The 15133-nt window shown below is 34.5% G+C and overlaps 1 long non-coding RNA gene across 1 annotated transcript in view; it reads left to right on the top strand.

The window, feature by feature from the left end:
• LOC144333566 (uncharacterized) overlaps positions 1-14693 on the top strand; it is a 60166-nt gene extending 45473 nt beyond the window's left edge. The window contains exon 3 of the long non-coding RNA XR_013402321.1: positions 14254-14693. This is a non-coding gene — a long non-coding RNA (uncharacterized LOC144333566). The remainder of the gene's footprint in view (positions 1-14253) is intronic.
• The last annotated feature ends 440 nt before the right edge of the window (positions 14694-15133 follow it).

Raw genomic sequence — 15133 nt, 5'->3', positions numbered from 1 at the left:
TTGAGAGAAGAACCACACCTCTCTGAAATTATTTTTAAGGTGTGCATTTGGGTAAAAATATCACTGTTATCAGAATGTCAGGTTCTCCCACAAAGAATTTTTTTCCACAAACATCTTTTATTTTCTTGTTACTCTAAAAATACAACTGCCTTAGAGAGCAAAGTTGAAAACAAATACACATTTTGCTGAATTTTTTATATTTCATTCATAGACCTTAGCAAAAGGCTTTAAGATGTATTTAAGTAATTTTTAATGCATTTAAAATGAACATTAACCGGTAACATACAAGCCTACAGTAGGCCAGCTTTCAAGCTGCACATTGAAAAATCCATATTGAATTAGACAAGGTAAATAGAGTCAGTTCATGATTCTTAAGTAGACCTGATATTTACTGTTGGAAACATATAGGATCTGTTGCTATTACTTAGCCTTAAAAGGAAAAATGAGTCTTGGGCCCATTTTTGAAATTATGAGGTACCATAAAAATTGTGACATTCTGAGGACCCGCCCTTTCTAATTTTGAAAAGTGATACAGAATTTGAAAAAAGATGGAAATCTTACTTTTACAGTCAACTGTGCTCATTAGGAGCTGGAGCAGAATTTCTCTACCACGGCAGTATTAAAATCTTGGGGCAGATGATGTTTTGTTGTGGATGTATCCTGTACTTTGTGGATGCTTACCTCTATCCACTTACTGTCAGTGGTACCTCCAGTCATAAAAATTAAAAATGTCTCCAGAGATTTCCAAATATCCCAGGGGGAGATGCAAAATCATTCCTGGGAAAGGACCACTGTTGTTGAAGTGTTGCATAAAATCTTTTCAGCCCTTCTCCATTCTTGCAGACAGTAATCTCTGACACTTGACATCATGGATTCCTTCAATGTTGAAAAGGTGCTCTTCTTTCTTTTTGTCTGTGTTGTTCCTGGATCCCCTCTTGGCTGCCTATTTACTGACTTCTCTTTCTCTTCCTTCGTACCACTCAATGAGTCCGGTAAGATTCAGCTGTGAACACTTTCTCTGTTTCCTTTCTCTTTTATCAGGTAGTTTAGTTCATGATTGATTGCTTAATATTATTTCACCTATAGTTCAGGCTTTTCTAAGTTCTAGATTTCCACCTATCTTCTGGAAACTATGCACTGATACTGTAAACTCCTTATAACCGCCACATACCTAAAAACCACCTCCATATCCATTCATGTTTTCTGTTCTATTATTGCCTTCATCAGCCTCCAGGTGTTCCTGGTTTTAAAATAGGGTGTTGTCTCTTCACTATATTTAATACACAATCATTTGCCTATTATACATTCTGTCCAGTCATTTCTACCTTAGGAAAGCCCTTATGTCAAAATGTTCTTTGGTAACCTCTGGATCTATTCTAACCCAGGCTCTTACTGCTCCCTGTCTTATGTTTGAAGATATTTTCCCTATTGCCTCCCTGTCACTTCCTTTATCTTCCCTAGCTTTGTAGTTCTAGAAGAGGATCCTTCCTAAAGTATAATTCTGATTATAATTTTCCTGCTCAAAACTAATTTTAAATTGCTCCATTGCCTCTAGACAGTGAAAGCCTCCATGATGCAATCCAAATATTCTAGTTGTTTTTTTAACTCCCCTTACCATGCCACCTTGTAACCATTTCCTCTCCACTTCTAATATTAGACCAATGAATCATCTCAATATACCTTTTTACCTCACCGTGCAACCATTCCTCCAGCTCTTTTCTTTAGCAGAAATGTTCTTTCTTCTCTCTACTTGATCAATCCCACTTACGTGTCAAGATTCATATCAACGTAAAACTTCCAGATTCCCTGGCAGTAATCTTTCTGTCTCCCAACCTCACCAAAATTCAACATTTTGTATTGTACCTATTCACATATATGCTTTTTGCATTCTTAAATAATAAGTTATTTGTATTTCCTAAATTATGCAGCATAATGTCTTGTTCTTGAAAGGTACTTAGTGTTTGTTGAGTTATATCTATATCAGAAGATGGGGCTTGTTTGGGCCCTAGCTTCGCAAACAGTAAGAATCTGATATTGCATATAAAGAATTACCCACTGTCACATTCTTCCTAAATACCTAAGTTCTCAGTGGCAGATAGTATTTCTCAAAAGTAGCCACAGCAATATTTTCAGTCCAACATACTTTTCTAGTACCTTGCCACTCCTCTTCAAAAAGTCGAGTCTATTTCCTCTCCCTTTGAAAATGGTCAGGGCTTTGCGGTTGACACAACAACAGAATGCTGCGCAAGAGATGCCACGTGACTTCCAAGGACTGGTCCTCAAGGGCAATCTGGCTTTTCCCTTTCTTACTCTCTTCAGGATCCTCATCCTTGGAACTCAACTTCGCACATACCGAGAGACTCCCCTACAGAGAGGAAATGAGCCCCCTAACTGACAGCCAGCATGGACCACCCATCAGCAATGTGACTGAGGGAGTGAACCTTCAGATGATTCTTTCAGCACTGAGTCTCCCAGTTTTCCTGCTAAGGCTTCAGACATCATCATGCAGTACAGAAAAACAGCCATTCGTGCTCTGCTCTGTATAATTTCTGACCGAGAGTATAAGTGGTTGTCTTAGACCACATGTTTTAGGATAATTTACTATGCAGCCATAGTGGCTGGAACATACTTCCAAGTAAATCCAGCAGAAAATGAAATAATATTTTTGTTTATTTTCTACTCATATGTAAGAGATGAGCCTTTTCTCTCATAAAGAAATATTTTCTACAATGTTGTGGTAAGGGAAAGGGGCAAGATAACCCAAACACACTGAAGGGAGCTCTAAGTACAGGGAAGAACATATACATATTATAGCCACAGTTTTTTTTTTTTAACTCATCTATTATTTTGAGTATGATAATACTATGTTTGTGTATGATAGAAAAATTTAAACTTTGTCAACCTCTGGGAGAATGTTCAGGTAAATTAAAGATATTTTGGAAATTCAGACTAACAAATGCATGGCTAATTATAGGCATACATTTCAAGGGAAAGATTTTCAGGTAAATACAAATTTGTTTTATTTTATTTTATTAAATTATTACCTGATTATTACAAATTTGTTGTTTGAGTAAATAAAAAGTTACTGTACAATTTGAAGGTTAGCCTTTTTTTTTTTTATGGCATTATCTTTCATACAGATCTCTAGAAGGTGTTTACTTTGAGGAAATGTTGATCTTTTAAAGATCTGCCACAAAATTCTTCTAGCCTACTTTCTGATCAGCTCCCTTTGTATTACGAGTCTATGAAATGATAAATCACAATTATTTCCTGTTTGATTGCATAACAGTCCCCTTAGCTCTCTTCTCATTCCCAGTAATTAGTGAGCTCTCTTCTCTTTTACTGTTAATGTCACTAGTATTCAACTGACATCTGTCAAAACTTTTGGTATTCTTTATTGAGTTATTATTGAAATGCTTTTAAAATGGATGAATGCGGCCGGGCGTGATGGCTCACGCCTGTAATCCCAGCACTTTGGGAGGCCGAGGCGGGTGGATTACGAGGTCAGGAGATCGAGACCATCCTGGCTAACACGGTGAAACCCCGTCTCTACTAAAAATACAAAAACAAAATTAGCCGGTTGTGGTGGTGGGCGCCGGAGTCCCAGCTACTCGGGAGGCTGAGGCAGGAGAATGGCGTGAACCCGGGACGTGGAGCTTGCAGTGAGCTGAGATCCAGCCACTGCACTCCAGCCTGGGCAAAACAGCGAGACAGCAAGACTCCGTCTAAAAATAAAAAATAAAAATAAATAAATAAAATAAAATAAAATAAAATAAAATAAAATAAAATAAAATGGATGAATGCAACAATCATAAAGTTGTCAATTTTATAACTTCTGGATGAACTTATGAGAATTATTATGGCTTTATAGTATCAGGTGTGAAAGCATTCAAAATGAGTCAAAAGATTTTTTTCCTGTGTCTCTTAAATACAATTATGAATTTAAAAAAACATAACAAAAACAGCATAATGATCTAGATATTATTATCATTATTGCTACGCAGTAGAAATAAAACTTCGTTTATACATTTTTCAAGATGTGGACCTATTTTCCAGTATGTTTTACTTTACCAAATCCTGTTTTAAATAAAGTGAAAGTAGTACTCAAGAGATTGCAAATTTGAATTAATTATAAAATCATAAATCAAATGTTAATTTTGTTAATTCCAAACATATTTAAATATAATGATATTAACAATAAAAATATAACAACAAATATTTATTGAACATTCACTATATGTCAGACACTGATAGGTACTGTTCTAGAGTTAGTTTATCAGATTCAAGTATTAATGCATTTAATCTACACAATTACTTTGGATAGATACTTTAAATTTCCTTTTTTTTACAGATGAGGAAAAAGACTTACAGGGACTATCTATGTATAAAAATGCATTCGTTTTCAACATATGTCTATGTGTGCTCTTTGTAAATATACATGCATACACAAATACAGGCACACACACAAATTAATATAGCTGTATCAAGTTTTCTGAAGGAAAGACACAACATCATTTAACTAGCATATTTTCTTCTTTGTTTTTACAGTGGCTATAATCCAGTTTCTGTCTAATAATTGTCTTCCCTGAAATGCCCATTTTTCTCCAGAAATGGCCTTTGAATGGAATGTTCTAGCTGAGGGGCTCTCTGTTGCAACGGTTCCCGTAGCCATCAGTACATTAGCTCCAACTGCTGCTGTAGCCATTGCCATTTACGTTTCTCCCAGGAGAATTCAGATGAAAAAAGGAAACTGTTAGTACTAAGTGTGTGCCAGGTTTGGATATAATCTCTAAACACATTGTAGCTGAGCCTAGAATGAGAATATTTTCTTTTATTTTTCAATGGGCAAAAATACTATGTTATAGAGTACAAAATGTGAGTGCATTACAATAAAAACAGTAGTATAGTAAAAATAGACACTCTTAGGAGGACAGAAAAGATTTTATTTGGAACAATAGCTTTAAAAACAGACTCTTACTTCTCTAAGTTTAAGTACTGGGAAGCCAAGGGGACAAAATTCCAATTTAGTTACTGAACCCTCACTTTTTCCAGATTGTTCTTCCCTTAAAATAGGTAACAACAGTGACTGTAATTTCAACCAAGGAGTTTGGCACTAATTCAAAATGAGGATTTTAATAAACTTCAATGTTATCCTAACATCTCCTCTCTTCTCCTAAACCATATATGTGAAGGTATATGTACCTTCACATACATATTTCTTTGCCTATTTTTATCTTTAAACGTTTTATTCTTCTACACTTCGATTTTGCTGAAAGTTATGTTCTAAGTCATAAGAAGGGAGTTTCACGTAAATCCGTAGCCAAGAAGACTGGGAATCATGAAAGTCTTTGGAAATTAAACCCTTTATCTTCAAAATGTGGTGTTATTGCTTCTGAATGGGAAAGTTAAAGATTGAAACCTGCTGCTAAACGACCTTGCTCAATATGTTTGTAGGTGCAGCTCGAAGAGAATCCAACAGATTCCTCCTTGTTTCTGTGCAAGTAGATGACGCCTCACAGTCAATATGGTAAAGTCTGACACACTCCACAGAGAGGGGAGGGTAGAATGTTAGTTTGAGCACAACTGGAAAAGGTGTAATTAGAGAGTGAAACCACAATAATAGATTAAATATAAAACTTAAAAACTAAAAGTAAAATAAAGCAAGAAACTGTGAGTAAAAATTCGTGTAAAAGATCAAAACTAAATGTAACCCTTCCTAATAATCCCACAGCCTCCTGGAGTTTTAAATCTGAAATATTATAGTGGAATAAACCCAAATATAAATGACTTAAATAACCATTCCAGAATCCCACAAAACCATTCATCCATACTTCCATTTATTCAGTTATTACTGTAATTGGTAAACCAAGTACAGTATTGTGGCCTTCTGACCATGTGAGATACCAGAAGTTAGACTCATTTTTAAATCACAAAGGTACTATGAAAAGCAATATTGAAAATTTTAATGAGATGGGATAATGCAAAGAGGCAGTCTTGGTAAATGATTAAGTGACTGTTATGTTTTTATGAGGTTTACTGCTTCTGGTATATATATTATTAGGGTGGTGTGTAAAAGTGATATGACAGAAATTCTTTTTTCCTAGATAATTCCACCACTTTACTTCTGAAAAAGATTTAAAAACTGTTTTGTTTTACAACTCATACCAATCCCTCATACATTTTTCCTTTGTTCTCTACTTCTCTTTCTTCTCAAGATTCCAAACCTAACAGAGTTTATAAATGCATGTTCACGGCTGGGAAGTAAAATGAAATCTGAGAGTTGTTGAAGGACAGTATTGAACTAGTTCAATGAATTGCATTTTTTAACATAATCCTAGATATTGAGCATATAGTTGTGGCAAATGGATAGGCTTGATGACCCGAATACATTACCTATTCCTTTATCCATACACTTTCCTCTGTATCTTTGCAATTCCTATTAAAAGGGTTGGTGTCTATTTGCCTATCGCATCAACGGCACATAGACATGTGATTTGCTTTAGTCAAAAGGTTGTTAGCAGCCTTCACACAAGCAAAGGCCTAAAAAAATTGTTTGTATTATACATTTTTACTTACTCCCTTGGAAGCCTGCCCTATCAGATCAAGCCTGAAGTAGCATATGGAGGATGAGAGACCAGGTGGCACGGTGTCAACTTATCCAATCCAACAACCCCCTAGATCACCCAGCCCCTATACTACAAAACAGCTAATCACAGATATATGTGGGAGTCCAGAAGGTCCCAATGAAGCCCAGCAGTGAGAAGCAGAATCCCCAACCCCCTAATACATATGTAAGAATAAACAAGTCATTGTTATATAAAACACTTAACATTTATATAAAAATGTGAGATATTTGTTAAGCAGCAATAGATAACTAACACAACATCTCAAAAGATTTATACTCTTCGTCTTTAAAAGCAACATCATTTGGAACATCAAGGGGGAATAGGTTTTGGTTTGTGCCAGATGCCATATTAAGAACATTATTAATATTAACATTATCATCCTCACAATCCTACACAGTAAGTAATAGTAAAATCAACACACTTAAATTGTAAACTGAGACACAGAAACGATAAGTGATTTGCCCAATATATTAGGTAGGGCTAGACTTTTCAACCAACACTGCTTAGCTCCATAATATGGGATTTTTAGCTACTGAGCCATATTAAATAAGACTACCACTCTTCTGGTAGAGCACTGCCTTTTGCAGGGATAGATTCAGGCTGTTGTTTCTTTTATTCATTGGAATTTTCTTCCAGGTGATCACTTTTCCAGTCTAATCTTTTTGTATAATCCATTGAGATAAGTTCATGGATTGTTTCTTCAGATCTCAAAAAGCCTAACAAATGAATAAATATAATTTCAAAAGACTAGTCAGAATTTTAAATGAACACAGACCACATTTCTGCTCTAGTATCCTATGAACATGACTTCTTCTATGTCAAATATAAATGTTCAATTATTTCTTAAATAGGAAGGCTATGTAATGAACATTCTTTCCCTCTGCTCTTCATTTTTTTGTTGTTTGTTTAATCAGTTTTGAGAACAAACGTAAGGCAAGTATTGTATTATATGCTAGGCAAGAATTTTTAACTGGACAGAACTCACAGGCCATGCAGAGTGAATCTGGAGAAACACCCATGTGGGAATCAAACAGGAAATCCTAACACCTGATGACTCCACCTGTTCCCTCTGACTCACTCCAGGCACAGCTGAGGTGATTAACAAGGTATCATGTCTACTTCCTGTGTGGAATCTATTTCATAGCTCCAGGGATTGCCGCTCTTCCTGGATGATTATTTCCCAATGTTTTTAGGAAGACATTTACTTAAACCTGTGATATCGCTAGGGAAACGTGAGGAAAATATTAAAAATAACTGGGATAAGGGAGAAGAGAAAGTCTGTATTTTAAAATACAAAATGAATGAGATTTGTATTTTGGGAAGAGACCAGTTGTATGTGAAGAGCTGAGTTCGACCTTCAGAGTCAAATGACGGTTGACCACTCCCTCCTACTCACCCAAGTGTGAAATATGAGAGCAGAGGGACCCTTATTGAATTTAAAGGGCAATAAATGTAGACCAAATAAAAAGAAATATTTTCTCACACAGCATATAGTTAACCTGCAGCATTTCTGGCTCCAAGGATCATTTAATTAAATAATCTGCACAGACAGAATTAAGTAATTTTATGACCACTAATAACATCAAAGTGAATATGGTGAAGGTAAATCAACTCACATTCTTCAGGCGTAAGTTAATTGTCCATAGAAGATAAGAATAATTTTCTTTCCAAGTGGAAATAACACTGGACCACCCAGTAAACCCCCACTGACTTCCTTATAGGTAACAGGAGAGAAATTTAGACTAATCATTTCTCCAATTGTGAACCACCCCCCCCCTTACAATATTGATGCCAAAACCATTAGTGGTTGAATCTATCTTGGCATCTCTATTATATTTTATATACAAGTAAAGGTTTATAGCAGGAAAATCTATAAAAGTGGGGGAAATAAATTAGAGAAATTAAAGATATGAATAGTTTCAATTATACAATTGAAAAAAACAATAGTGTTTCATTGGCTACCCAAAATTTGGTATGTTTCCTGACAGTCAGCTTTAGTTAGTGAAATACTAGATTTTAATAGGAAAATGTGGGGGTAGACTGCCGTAATAAAGTGCCACACACTAGGTGCCTTAAACCACAGATAGGTATTTTCTCATATTTCTGAACTGTTGAAGTTTAAGATCAGGGTGGCAGCATATTTGGGCTCTGGTGACAGCCTTCTTCCTGACTCGCAGATAGCCACCTTTTCCTTGTGTCCTCCCACAGTGTGCAAAAAGAGGAAAAGAGCCACTTCTCTGATGTCTCTTCTTAAAGGTCACTAATCCCAACATCAGGTTCCCACCCTCATGAACCTCATCTCAACCTAATTAGCCCCCATCTCCAATGCCATCCCATTGGTGATCATGTCTTAAACACATGAGATTTTCAGGTTGGGGCTGGGGGACACAATTCCATCTTTAGCACTAGTCACTAAGTCCACAATCTAATCAATAAATAAGGAAATTCTCATGACAAGCAACTTGTATATCCAAACTCCAAATACAAACCAAGTAATATTCTTGGCAGTAGAGGCATCAAAGGGAAAAAAAGTCCTTCCTTCATCCTTCATCTTAAATTGTGTTTTTAGTTTGTTCAGGGAAGTACATAGTACATATACAAATAAATAATCTTAATGCAATGTTTTACATAATATAAAGAGAGGGTATAACTAATGCTTTGGAATCACAGAGAGAAAAGATGGTAGAGGGAAAAGTAACAAGTAAGAGCTTGTCAACTAGACATGAGTATTCAAGAAGAGTTGCAGAGTTAACTGCCATTACATGACCAGGCAGAGGGAAAGAACATGTCACATTCTTGACAGACATAGCCAGTAGTACAATCTGGCTGAATCATATCGTGAATGACAGGGAACTGATGCTATTTATCTGAAAAGGTATGTGGAGATCAAATGTAAGACCAATTGCTTCTGTAGATCGTAAAAACCTACATTTCTAAAGTAGAGGATCAGTAGTAGAAAGGTTAGTAAAAGAGAAAATGTATTCAACAATTTTTCTCATATGTTCTACAAATAGCAAGAAATGCCTTACAAAGTGACAGCACAGTAATGTTTCCTTCTCTAGAATTTTAGAATGGCATTGACAATAGGAGAATCTGAGGCAGCTAGACAAATTTAGGGCATCTACACAAAAAAGCTAAATGTATGATGGAGACATGGCTACCAGCTCTTGAGCAAAAGAAACTGAGAGATGGATTATGGTTCTTCATATATTATTGAAAATTAAGAGAGTTGTAAATAAATTATCGTAGGAGAGAGTTGACCATATCGCATCAGATTGAACTGATTTAGGAAACTGAAATTTCCTTGTGATTCACTTTCATATTCTCTTCATAGTACTAGTAAAATAGGCCTTGGACACATACTGGATTTAGATACTTGTCAAAACACATGCATGACAGAGCATTCTTGACTGCTTTGAAGGTTCATTACAAGATCCTGTCAGAGGAAAGAAAACTGTGGGAAGGTATTATATTTCAAGTAAATAAGTAAAAATTAATTAAAATTATGAGTCGACAGAAAAAATCAAATATTACATATTTGTGTTGTGCATTGATTCATATGACTATTTATTATAATTTTATTGAGGAAATAATCTATAATTTTTTTCTTTGCTGAGATGACTATGATTTTAATTATAAACACATTTAACATAATTTCTAATTAATTTTCTTTTACATGGGTTTCTCTATATACAGCATAAAACTAAAAGCTGAGTGGCACTGAGGCATTCCCATTTTTGAAATGGGGTACATTTATTCCTTTGGAGACTGGGAATTTGGAATTCTATTATTTTAAAGGAATAAAAGCTTTTAAAGGATGAGAACATCAAAATGAGGTCAGAGGGACAGCTACAAAGAAGAGAGTTATAACATTTCATCACACTCTTTAGCTCTGTTTATTCTGCTCATCATTTTTCAATTTGTGATTTATATCTTTGTTATTATTAAATTTTTTAAAAAGTTTAAAAAAAACTTTAAAAAGTTTAAATAAAACTTTGGCCATTTAGCCTAGAAATTATATACATATTTTCTCCTGTGTTAAATGAGCACCATTTACATCCTTAACACTGTTAAAATTTTCTGTGGGAAACACATTAACCAATTTACTCTGGATTGCCTCTTTGTATAATTTTGTAAAGTCTTTACTTTCCTCATATTTAGCTTTATCAAATAAATTAAGTTCATGCTTTTATATTTTTCCTATAACTCAACAGCATAATCCTAGAAAACTGAAATTTAAAGTGTCTTAAAATATCATGCAAAACAAACAAAAATATGAAAGTCCTATTTATGAAGCAGAATCTACATTCTCATAGAGTATATTTTTATGAATAATCTTATTCAAAGTGTTTTGAAGTGACCCAGACCCAACCCTAATCATACTTATGGTTGTTGCTATGCTTAGAATATACTGACCATAAACACAGTCTAAAGGTGCTTATAGGAAACTCACTAGTTACTCCTTTTAAGCATCAGAATAGAATTTACAGTTACTCACAATCATTTGATTGCCTGCTTATTTTTTTCCTATTAAAATTGTGGATGCTATCAAAGAATACAATAAGGTTATGTAATGGAATTTAAACACACTTTATTGCAACAATATAAGTTCCATGTACAGTTATAAGCAATATGGCTGTGCTTAATAATCTTACATTGCAAGCATAATTGTGGTATCAAATTAGTAATTTTCACAAAGTACTTGCATTAGAAATTGGTATGATACAATATATTTCAATTCTCAGTTGCACAGGAAGATAACAATTTGTTTAATAGGAGAGCTGGGGATACAGTTCATACTCTTAGATCTGATTGTCCTGTTTATACAAAGCTCAGATTCCTAGTCACAGAATTTTAGAGCTTGAAGAGACCTTAGAGATCATATAGTTCAACAACTTTATTTTATAGAAAAGAAAGTAGAAGTTAAGGGAAGTTCTTTGACTTAATGTAACAGAAAATTAGTGAAGAAGCTAGAATGGAAACCACTTCTCAACTTTCCTAGGACTGCAAAATGAAGTTGGGGCAAAAAGCTTAGATTGTAAAATCTTATGCACAGAAATGGTATTAAAGCCATTGGGTTGGACTGAGTCACTGAGGAATGGAACAGGAGGTGCGTGTCAACCTGTAATTGTTGAGCAGAAGAGAGAAAACTAGCAAAGAAGGCTGCAAAAAGTAGCAGGTAAATGTTAAGAGAGTGTGGGATGATGGAGCCCACGGAAAGAAATAAGAGTTGGTTCTGTATTAAATGCTGCTGAAAGATCAAGTAACCAATGCCAGCTTAAATGACCATCTGGTTTAGCAACATAGAAATCACTAGTTTCCCTGGCAATTGAGGTTTGAAGCCTGATTGGAGTCGATAGAGGAGAGAAAGTATAAAAAGTGACTGAAGGCATTAAGCTCAGGATGCTTTACTACGGTGACAGTGGATGCTGGGAAACTAGACATTAAATGACATCTTCATTAAGCCACTTCTTCAAGTTTGCACTTACTGTAACAAAAAACAGCAACGTTTAAATTGCTATGGGAAAATGATTTCTGATTTCTTACACGGGGCACATGCACAGTGCTTTGTTTTGGACGACATTATTAGTTAACCACTCATTCTAAAATAAATTGTGTGCTCAATGTGTTAAATGCTGTGGAATCCCTGAAGGTAAGGGACAAAACTCTTGTCATTCTCCATTGTGTTTTAACCCGGGACTTAGCTAAACCCTAAGAAAACAATTCACGCTTCTCCCAGCAAAACTTCACTAAGGCACTCCGTGTCTAAAGCAGCAGTCCACCTTAAAGACTTGTTTCTTTTAGCAGAGGCTCATCAATATCTGCACAGCCTCACAGGCAGCTAGGAGGCCCTTCCATTAATGAAATGTTAATGACTGAATTAGACCTGTAATAACTGAAGTAGGATGCACTGCTGTGAGTCCATTAGCATCAGCAAACCCCACTGAGGAACAAGTAAACACAGCACACAATGAGAAAACTTTCAGGCAGAAGTTAGAAGTGTGCAGGTGTTTTCACATGGAAAACGACATTTCCCTGAAATAGGATTAGTTTATTTAAGAAAGCTAATCCCATTCACCATGTTTCTTCAGGGGAAAATAAAGACTACAAGATGGATTGTGTACTTTTTCAAGATTGTTTTGATTTTTAAAATTCTAATATTGCACAATTGTTTCCTCAAAACTTTTTTAGGATCACTTGCCTTTATCATCAGGTGCCAGATATGCCAAACAACTATGCTTTTCTTTTTTTCTTGCCTTGTTTTTTTTTCTGGCTTGTTTTTATTTTTGTTATATTTCCCTCTTTTAAGCTTTCGTTGCTTATTGAAAAGCAAGATTTTTGTGAAAAGCAAGAAACGACTGTGAACCCTACAATCTTCTCAATATACCTATCCATTTTCAAAAAGAGGAAAATTATTGGGAGATTTAGGACACTTTTTTGAGTCTTGATTAATATAAGATGATTGTGGAATTCATTTCTGAGATGTAAATATAAATCATATGGCATATAAAGCAAATGCTGTTATGTATTAGCATCTAGTTCAATTCTATAATATACTGCCCTTGTAATAAGCTTGAAGATTTACCATTTTTATTTAAACATATATTGTAATTCAATAATACTTGAATTGTAGCAACTTGATGTAAGGCAAAAATAATTGCCATCTCAAGTTATTACAAAAGACAGAATAGCTAAGGCTAATTCTATTAGATTTCTTTATGACATCTACTGTGGGTCTTACTGCCCCATTTTCATATTTGGATCTCTAACCACAGCTGAAAATAACATATATGTGGTTTGAGAATTAGATCTTAGTGTTTGCTTGGTGGATCTTTTAGAAATACATATGAAAAAGCTATAAAATCAATATCATATTATTGTTTTTGTTAAATAAAACAGTATATATCAAATATAGTAGTTCAATAACAAGTGTTGCAGCTTATGCTGAACCTCATGCATCCTTCCAGGTCTGGAGTTCTATATTTATCAATAACCAGTCATGTGACACTAACCCAAATCCTTTAACCTTTCAGGGATATTAAAAAAAAAAATTGAAAAAAGAAGCTTTATAAAGGAAAAAATGATAAACATTTAAACTTTACATTTATTTGAACTTCAAACTTAAATAATTATACTTGCTGATACATTAAAATGTAAGAGGTGGAGATAAACCCAAGAGGTAAGAGAAAATGAAAATGAAAGGTATGTTAGAAATCTAATCAGCTAACTGTCCCACAAAAAAGGAAAAGTCATATACGTGGAGCCCAAATTCACAGAAATAATCCAGTCTACATGGGTACAAACTAAATATTTTAACTAGAATTTGCAAATACAACAAATCATAAAACATATATATTTGAACAAATTGCGCTCTAATACAGCTCCTAAGAGATCAGATTTGAATGGGACAAATGAAAATACTGACATGTTTCTTTCTTTCTTTCCTGTAATCTAAATGTTGGTTTGCCATGCAAATCATTCACTCCTTGATTTATGTTTGAAGGGTTCTGGTTATCTTTAGATCTCAAAATACATACATACAATTGCACACACACATACTCACATCATCTTGCTTCTTGAAATCTTTGTCGAGTTTCTTATTTCAGTTTAACTTTGCTGTCCACAGGCAAGAAGAGAAGTTCTGCACAGCATTTTGCAAATAGCAAGCATGACACTGGAGTTGAAATTCAGACCATGCAATGAACTGGCCTATAAAGATGAGGTCAGTGACAAATAGTAACACCTGACAAAAAGTATTATTCTGATTACAGTTAATGGAATGTGTTTCCTCATTCAGAGTGTCCAGAGCCTTTAAACACTGCCTTACAATTTTAAACAGCTAAGAAAGAGAAATCCATCAAGTCCAAATGATGCACTGATAACCATGAATATGTAACGTATGGATAATCTATTGGTGGTAGTTTCTGGAAGAGTCAGAGATCAAGTAGGGTACATATTGGTAGTATAAACACCACATGAATTACTGCAAACTAACACACTCATAAAATCAGTCTCAAGAATATTAGTGAATTTAAAGGCAATTTAGAGTAGTAAGCTGTTAGCTTTGAACTGAATCTTAGTATACAAGATTGGATTTCCACACTCCCCAACCATTTTTTTTTTTTTTTTTTTTTTTTTGGCTCGGACAACTAGTGATTTCAGAATCAAATATCAAAAGGCTTTTGTAATACCAAATGTCTTCCTCTCAAAGTTATTTTTTTCTTTTGTCTTTAGGTATTAGTCATTCTGTAGAATAATGAACAAGGTATCCTTAAACTTTTCTTTAGTACAAAATTTCAAGCAAAAAGTTTAAATGTATCATTATTTTTCAACAAGGACAAACTCCAATTAGCAATACATATGCAATCATACTTTATTTCAATAAACAGGATTGAGAGTATAAAGAAATATAGCAAATGTTGCATGACCTAATGACTCCTATAATTCTAAAATGTTTAGAATATAATAGAACATACAAATATCTTATTGGTATGTAATGATAATAT

This window comes from Macaca mulatta, chromosome 12 (assembly GCF_049350105.2).
Source record: "Macaca mulatta isolate MMU2019108-1 chromosome 12, T2T-MMU8v2.0, whole genome shotgun sequence".
NCBI classification, from domain to species: Eukaryota; Metazoa; Chordata; class Mammalia; order Primates; family Cercopithecidae; genus Macaca; species Macaca mulatta.
This window is presented reverse-complemented; position numbering and strand designations above follow the sequence as displayed.